Source organism: Martes martes (genome assembly GCF_963455335.1).
Source record: "Martes martes genome assembly, chromosome: 4".
In the NCBI taxonomy this organism is placed as follows: domain Eukaryota; kingdom Metazoa; phylum Chordata; class Mammalia; order Carnivora; family Mustelidae; genus Martes; species Martes martes.
Window position 1 is genome coordinate 99,231,276 of NC_137891.1, and position 9,585 is coordinate 99,240,860.

Genomic DNA, 9,585 nt, shown 5'->3' on the forward strand with positions numbered 1-9,585 from the left:
ACTGAAGTCTTATCATTTGTTTAACAGTGCTGTCAGAGTAATTTAACATGCCCCAATAAAAGGCCTAATAAGTCAAAGAGAATTTGTTCATGATTTAAATCTTGGGGAAGTTTGTTAAAACTTTAGAAAGTTTTAAAGCACATGCATAAATAGGATTAGGGATCATCAAAGATTTAATAAAGGAAAAACATAGAAACTGGTTTTCTCGGCAGGCAAAGAAAAAATAGCTATTTACATTTTCTTATCAAGAGCATGATGAAGTTCTAGAATATATGCGAGGTTTGGTGGGGTGAGGTCCAGAGCCGATGACCAAGAAAGAATTCTTGCAACATCTTTGGTGCAAAATGGTGGTTTATTAAAGCATAGGGACAGGACCCGTGGGCAGGAAGACCAGCTACCCCGGGTTGTGAGGGATGGCAGGTTATATACCCTGCGGTTGGGGGAAGGTGAGGGAAAGGGAGGTTTCAACGGAGCTTTCGTATCCTAAAGAGGGCCTACGATACCGGAGGTCTTGCGGCTTGATCAATGTTGTCTTTTCCCTTTTGGCAAGCCATTAACATCAAGATAGTTGGGAGATTCCTAGAGAATGTCACGTTTGTCCCACCCAGGGTTGGGGGGTGAGGGGGAGATTGTGAGGTGTCAGCCTTTTGCTTTGTCCTCAGCCAGCCTTCTGCTCCCTCATCAAGCAGACCAATAGTTCAAGAAAACTCTCTCTCTCTCTTTTTTTTAAGATTTTATTTATTTATTTGACAGAAGGAGATCACAAGTAGGCAGAGAGGCAGGCAGAGAGAGAGGAGGAAGCAGGCTCCCCGGCTGAGCAGAGAGCCCAATGCAGGGCTCGATCCCAGGACCCTGGCATCATGACCTGAGCCTAAGGCAGAGGCTTTAACCCACTGAGCCACCCAAGCACCCCAGAAAACTCTCTTTTGAATAGAGAGAGAATTCCAATTTTATATACCACTGTACTTTTATTTTTTTATTTTTTATTTTTAAAGATTTTATTTATTTATTTGACAGAGAGATAGTGAGAGAGGGAACACAAGCAGGGGGAGTGGGAGAGGGAAAAGCAGGCTTCCTACTGAGCAGGGAGCCCCATATGAGGCTCCATCCCAGGACCCTGGGATCATGACCCGAGCCAAAGGAAGACACTTAATGAGTGAGCCACCCAGGCACCCCTACCACTGTACTTCTAAAATCCCTTTATTTTAATTTTAGTTCATCCTGACTACACCTAAAATTCCTTTCCAAAGATTTTCCTTCACAAACCTTGTACAACTTTCTTTTGCGTTCAAATTTAGTCCCAAGCCATTTTTCTCCAAACAAACATCTTATTTAGGACAAAATTACCTTCTTTTACACTCAACAAAAATGTGTTCACATTCCTTACATCTTTCTTACATATCTCCTACTTTTCTACATATAGAGTTGCTGAATTTTGCACTCTTAGAAATCTTGGTCTCCAGTGAAGACTAAGTAGTAACCAATTGTGAATTGTCACACCAGAGTTCTTTAGATGGCAAATTTATGAACTGGTTAAGCACAAAGCATGTTTACCAGCCGACTTAAATATCTTTAGTTTCTTTGTAATAAGTAGTCAAAAGCACAAACCTATGTCTAGTAATCAATGATTTAGCACCTTATGCTATTCAGAAAGACTTAGATGTCCTATGAATTTAATCCCAAAGACTTTGAAGCTATTTTAACAATTTCCTATGAAAACTTTGATGGGACAATTAACCACCATGTTAGTCATCTTTTTGCTAACAAATTGCAACAGAGATAACACAAGCTTATTTTGTTAGGTCCCCCAATAATGGGTCCGTGATTAAAGGAGCGAGACTGATACAAAGTGAAGGTCAAGCAAAGCTTTATTTCACGCCAAGCATCAAGAATCAAACCTAACGTTCGGGGCCGCACCTCTTACAGAGAGGGCAACCCCTCTCTGCTTCACAGACTAGCTTTTAAGGGCAAAGACCATGCGGTTGGGCCTGGCCACGCACAGGTGGCCAATGAAATTGTAACACACAAAGAAAGCTGCACAGTCATGTTAGGTCACACCTAAGTGACCAATTGAATTACAATTTACCCTAGTAGATACTTGAATTAGCCTATCACCTTGGTCAGAATTGGCGCCCAAAAGGCTCCCAAAGGGTGGGGCCCATACTCCTTGGTAACTAGGGAGACAGTATGTGCCCCCCAACTGATTGGATGTCTCCACCTGGCCTGACCCACCCTTGTATTTGGGCTTTGTTACCTGGGGCTGGTTTCTGGGACTTGTTTTTAAGTAAGTCCCCTGGGGAAAGGCGAGCAGGGACAGTTTAAGGGTTAAACAACGAGGTTATTGTTTAACCTGGATGGAAGTGCTCTGGCTAAAATAGGTCCTTACAATTTGACCTTCAGCAAACCTTGGCAGAATAAAAGTTTTACATTTAGTGCAGATAATTTTAAAGACACAGTCTATCTTAATTAAACCAACAAAGTTAACTTAGCTTGAAGACCACCTGGGTCCACTTTTTTTTTTTTTTAAGATTTTTTTTTAAATTTATTTATTTGTCAGAGAGAGAGAGGGAGAGCGAGCAAGCACAGGCAGAGGCAGAGGGAGAAGCAGGCTCCCCGCCAAGCAAGGAGCCCGATGTGGGACTTGATCCCAGGACGCTGGGACCATGACCCGAGCCGAAGGCAGCTGCTTAACCAACTGAGCCACCCAGGTGTCCCTGGGTCCACTTTTAATAGTCAATCAGTTCGTTCCCCAGCGTCAGTTTTTACCTGAGACACAAGTAAGGAAATCTGAAGTCAGCAATGTAGGCAGGCCCCCACCATACCCCACCATACCCACACAGGAGGGTGTGGGGCAGACAGAAGGGCAAAGTGCTGCCAGAAGACAGAGAAAAAGGATTCCCGGTTCCAAAGCTCATCCATTTGGACAGCTGAGCAAACGCCATGTTTTTCTACCAACAAGTGGGATTAGGCAGTCCATGTCAGGCCAGAGAAGACAGGGAATTTCCTGTAAACAAAGGGAGTTTTGCCAGCTGCTTGAGAATATTCCTTAAAGTTCCCATCCTGAGGTAGGCTAACCCCAGTTGGCTCCACTTATAGCCATTAACCTGGGAAATGAGTGAGGGAGAAGCCCCCACAACTCTTAGGAGGAACGGTGAGAGAGACTGAGAGTCAGCCTCCCCTTTGCTAGGGATGACTAGTGTTTCTTCCAGCAACCTAGGTTTAATTGGAGGAAGTCTTTTAGTCAACAAATACATTAGGAGAGAATTTACCATTCTGGTTACCACAAAACACATTCTGCAAGAGGGCCTTAGGTCTGGGTCCTGATTTAGAGCCCTCAAAGAATCTGTATTCAGAAAACTATAGAATATTTATGAAAGAAATTGAGGAAGATACAAAAAAATGGAAAAATGTTCCATGCTCATGGATTGGAAGAACAAATATAATGAAAATGTCTATGCTATCCAGTGCAGTCTACACAGCCAAAGAAATCCCTATCAAAGTTCCACCAACTTTTTTTCACAGAAATGGAACAAATAGTCCTGAAATTTGTATGTAACCAGCAAAGGCCCTGAATAGCCAGAGGAATGTTGAAAAAGAAAAGCAAAGCTGATGACATCACAATTCTGGACCTCAAGCTCTATTACAAAGCTATAATGATCAAGATAGCATGGTACTGGCGCAAAAACAGACACATAGACCAATGGAATAGAACAGAGAACTCAGAAATGGATCCTCAACACTATGGTCAACTAATCTTTGACAAAGCAGGAAAGGATATTCATTCAATGGGAAAAAGACAGTCTCTTCAACAAATGCTGTTGGGAAAATTGGACAGCCACATGCAGAAGAATGAAACTGGACCACTTTCTTATACCATACACAAAAATAGACTCAGAACAAATGAAAAATTTAAATGTGAGACAGGAATCCATCAAAATCCTTGAGAAAAACACAGGCAGCAACCTCTTCAACCTCGGCCTCAGCAACTTCTTCCTAGACACATCGCCAAAGGCAAGGAAAACAAAGGCAAAAATGAACTATTGGGACCTCATCAATCTAAAAAGCTTTTGCACAGCAAATGAACAGTTGACAAAACCAAAAGACAACCGACAGAATGGGAGAAGATATTTGCAAATTGTTGTGCCCGAGTTTTCGCGTCCGAGTTAAGCTTGGGCCCAAGTATACCCGACACAGTGGAGTAGGGACTTGGACCCCGAGCTTAACTAAGGCAGGAGTATTTATGGGTTTCTGTTACTAAAGCAGGGTTGGGGGGCACCTGGGTGGCTCAGTGGGTTAAAGCCTCTGCCTTCGGCTCAGGTCATGATTCCAGGGTCCTGGGATGGAGCCCCGCATTGGGCTCTCTGCTCAGTAGAGAGCCTGCTTCCCTCCTCTCTCTGCCTACCTCTCTGCCTACTTATGATCTCTGTCTGTCAAATAAATAAATAAAATCTTTTAAAAAAATTAATAAAGCAGGGTGGGGCTTCCTGATACTAAAGTAGGGTGGGGCTTCCTGGAACTAAAGTAGGGTGGGGGTCTTTAGAACTAAAGTAGGGTGCTGCTCCCTGGAACTAAAGTAAAGTAAGGAAAGTTCAGCCCTTGGGCACAGGGGTCTGAGATGGCTGTACTTATGCTAAGGCTAAACTTGAGGTGGGATGGCCTTAATTTTTCTCGGCCTCCACACAAATGACATATCAGATAAAGGGCTTAATATCCAAAATCTATAAAGAATTTATCAAATTCAATATGCAAAGAACAAATAGTCCAGTCAAGAAATGGGCAGAGGACATGAACAGACACTTCTGCAAAGAAGACATCCAAATGGCCAAAAGACACACAAAGAAGTGCTCCACATCACTCGGCATCAGGGAAATACAAATCAAAACCACAAAGAGTTACCACCTCACATCAGTCAGAATGGTTAAAATTAACAAGTCAGGAAACGACAGATGCTGGCAAGGATGTGGAGAAAGCGGAACTCTGTTACACTGTTGGGAATGCAAGCTGGTGCAGCCACTCTGGAAAACAGCGTGGAGGTTCCTCTGAAAGTTGAAAACAGAGCTACCCTATGACCCAGCAATTGCACTACTGGGTATTTACCCCAAAGATACAAATGCAGTGATCCGAAGGGGCACATGCACCCCAATGTCTATAGCAGCAATATCCACAAGAGCCAAACTATGGAAAGCACCCAGACATCATAAAGACAATGTTCTGTGTGTGTACACACACACACACACACACACACACACACAGGAATATGACACAGCCATCAAAAAATGAAATCTTTCCATTTGCAACGACATGGATAGAACTAGAGGGTATTATACTAAGTGAAATAAGTCAATCAGAGAAAGTCAATTATTATATGATCTCACTGATATGTCGAATTTGAGAAACAAGGCAGAGGATCATAGGAGAAGAGAGGGAAAAAATGAAACAAGACAAAACCAGAGAGGGAGACAAACTATAAGAGACTCTTAATCTCAAGGAACAAACTGAGGGTTGCTGGAGCAGAGGGGGTAGCAGGGTGATGGACACTGGGGAGGCTATGTGTTGTGGTGAGTGCTGTGTATTGTGTAAGACTGCTGAATCATAGACCCATACCCATGAAACAAATAATACATTATATGTTAATTGAAAAAAAAAAACACCTTATGTGTTTAACCCATGGAAAACACTAGAAAAGTTTTATAAGGGGAAATTACCCAATTTTGCTGTACTTAGTCTAGAGGAGTCCCCACAGAGAATTGTTTGTTTCCCACCTTATGATCCAGTAGGAGTTACCCTGTACCTGTTAAAGAGAGGTCATATGAAGGCATCCCTGCATATCAGCTCTCCCCTGGGAACCAAGGCTTCCCATGGTTTCCTACTCAAGGTGAAAGAGTGGCCTAACATCTCGGGCTGAGGAGGGATCAGGCCAACGGAAGTAGCCACCCTTACTCGTCCATCAGCTGATGCTCCTTTTCTTCTCTGGGTTTCCTCCCCCCAAATCTGGCCCAATCATAAAGACTTAGCAAGGTTAACAGTTTAATCTTTGATTCCATTGTGTTCCCTCCCCTTACCACTGGGTGCTTTTTTCTGTCCATAAACCTGAGGTCCCATTTGCAAGCATTGCCCTGTTGAGGGGTACAGACCCCGAGATTTAGCATCATCATCATTTCATATTTCAGTTGTTGGAACAAGAAAGCCTCAATTACATGACCCATTAAAGTCCCAGTCACTAGTGCAACCATTTGAGGAATTGGCTGAGGGTCTGTAATTTCCTCCTTAATGTCCAAAATATTCTAAGGGAAGTAAATGCCCAGGAAATACTGGGTTCCCTCCAACTTATCATATAAAGAGATAGCTCTAATCCTGCTTGCCAAAAACTTGGATTTTGATTCCTGGCCATGATTAAAACTAAACTGTACCTAACAGAAAAACCCATTTCTTACCAGGCAGCAAAAATGAGGAAAAACTTCTCCTCCTGATCTAAGTTCTCATGAAAGGCATCTTTAAATGTAAAAACATTGTATCTCCATAGGCAACTGCTTTTCCTGAAATGAATCCCTGATTAAAAGGGCAAAGTGGTGGGGCACCTGGGTGGCTCAGTGGGTTAAAGCCTCTGCCTTCGGCTCAGGTCATGATCCCAGAGTCCTGGGATCAAGCCCCGAATTGGGCTCTCTGCTCAGTGGGGAGCCTGTTTCCCTTCCTCTCTCTCTCTGCCTGCCTCTCTGCCTACTTGTGATCTCTGTCTGTCAAATAAATAAATAAAAATCTTTATATATATATATATAAAAAAGGCATGGTGACCATCAGAGACTAGAAGGGCCCTACTATAGGCAAAGTCCCTGAGGTGGGAGAAAGCCATTTCAGAAAAGCCAGTGAACAGAAAGCAGAACTGGGTAGGGTTAGGACAGCACACCCTTCTTTTGAGGAAGGGGGATTGACCAAACCTTTACGCCGTAGCTTGTCACCTGAGACTTAAGACCTGTGGCAGCGCTTTTCACCTTTAACTGGCTGACAGGGGTCCAGTTTTGTCGTTTGTCAGAAGAGGTCACCTATGAAAGAAAAGGAAAGAAAACAGTCTGCTTTTATTCACCCTTTGGGGGAAGTGATCCTGGGTTTCCACACCAAAATGAAGCCGGAGAGCTAGGTTCTTGTCTCGCAGAGGTGAAGAATATATCTTGTGGACAACGGAAAGTGAGTAAAGCGAGAGATGTTTATTAAGTAAAGATACAGAAAAAGCTCTCAAGAGTGAGCAGTGTTGCCCTCTTTCGGCATTTTTTAATCCATGAAATTACACTGTGGCAGATACTTCATTTTTTGAAAATTCTGCCTGTTAGGAGTAGAGCCATCCTACAAAAGGAGATTGACAGCTTGGCGAATTTCTGACCTAATAGTTTTTCGTTTGTGTGTTCATTTCTTTTAGATAACCTTAAGAGACACTAAAAAATTCTTGGATTTTGGGAGTTGCTTGGGTGGCTCGGTTAAGCATCTGACTTCGCCTCAGCTCATGCTCTCGGGGTACTGGGATTGAGCCCTTGTCAGGCTCCCTGCTCAGTGGGGAGTCTGCTTGTCCCTCTCCCTCTCTCAAATGAATAAATAAAACCTATTTTTGTAATTTTTTAATTTAATTTTTAAATTTTTTATTAACATATAATGTATTATTAGCCCCAGGGGTACAGGTCTGTGAATCAACAGGTTTACACACTTCACAACACTCACCATAGCATATACCCTCCCCAATGTCCATAACCCAACCACCATCTCCTTACCCCCCTTCCCCCAGCAACCTCAGTTTGTTTTGTGAGATTAAGTGTCTCTTATGGTTTGTCTCCCTCTCGATCCCATCTTGTTTCATTTTTTCCTTCCCTATATATATATATATACCACATCTTCTTTATCCATTCATCTGTTGATGGACATCTAGATTCTTTCCCTAATTTGGATGTTGTGGACATGCTGCTATAAACAATCGGGTGCACCTGCCCCTTTGGATCACTACATTTGTATCTTTGGGGTAAATACCCAGTAGTGCAATTGCTGGGTCATAGGGTAGCTCTGTTTTCAACTTTTTGAGGAAACTCCATGCTGTTTTCCAGAGTGGTTGCACCAGCTTGCATTCCCACCAACAGTGTAGGAGGGTTCCCCTTTCTCCCCATCCTTGCCAGCATCTGTCGTTTCCTGACTTGTTAATTTTAGCCATTCTGACTGGTGTGAGGTGGTATCTCACTGTGGTTTTGATTTGTATTTCCCTGATGCCGAGTGATTTGGAGCACTTTTTCATGTGTCTGTTGGCCATCTGGATGTCTTCTTTGCAGAAATGTCTGTTCATGTCTTCTGCCCATATCTTGATTGGACTATTTGTTCTTTGCATATTAAATTTGATAAGTTCTTTATAGATTTTGGATACTAAGCCCTTTATCTGATATGTCATTTGCAAATATCTTCTCCCATTCTGTCAGTTGTCTTTTGGTTTTGTCAACTGTTTCATTTGCTGTGCAGAAGCTTTTGATCCTGATGAAGTCCCAATAGTTCATTTTTGCCCTTGCTTCCCTTGCCTTTGACGATGTTTCTGGAAAGAAGTTGCTGCGGCTGAGGTTGAAGAGGTTGCTGCCTGTGTCCTCCTCAAGGATTTTGATGGATTCCTTTCTCACATTGAGGTCCTTCATCCATTTTTAGTCTATTTTTGTATGTGGTGTAAGGAAGTGGTCCAGTTTCATTCTTCTGCATGTGGCTGTCCAATTTTCCCAACACCATTTGTTGAAGAGACTGTCTTTTTTCCACTGGACATTCTTTCCTGCTTTGTCGAAGATTAGTTGACCATAGAGTTGAGGGTCTATTTCTGGACTCTCTATTCTGTTCTATTGATCTATGTGTCTGTTTTTGCGCCAGGACCATACTGTCTTGATGATGACAGCTTTGTAATAGAGCTTGAAGTCTGGAATTGTGATGTCACCAACTTTGGCTTTGTTTTTCAACATTCCTCTGGCTATTCAAGGTCTTTTCTGTTTCCATATAAATTTTAGGATTATTTGTTGCATTTCCTTGAAAAAAAATTGGTGGTATTTTGATAGGGATTGTTTTAAATGTGTACATTGCTTTAGGTAACATAGACATTTTCACAGTATTTGTTCTTCCAATCCATGAGCATGGAACATTTTTCCATTTTTTTGTGTGTCTTCCTCAATTTCTTTCATGAATATTCTATAGTTTTCTGAATACAGATTCTTTGCCTCTTTTGTTAGGTTTATTCCTAGGTATCTTATGGTTTTGGGTGCAATTGTAAATGGGATTGACTCCTTAATTTCTCTTTCTTCTGTATTCTTGGTGTATAGAAATGAAACTGATTTCTGTGCATTGAGTTTATATCTTGACACTTTACTGAATTCCTGTATGAGTTCTAGCAGATTTGGAGTGGAATCTTTTGGGTTTTCCACATAAAGTATCATATCATCTGCAAAGAGTGATAGTTTGACTTCTTCTTTGCTGATTTGGATGCCTTTAATTTCTTTTTGTTGTCTGATTGCTGAGGCTAGGACTTCTAGTACTATGTTGAATAGCAGTGGTGATAATGAACATCCCTACCATGTTCCTGACCTT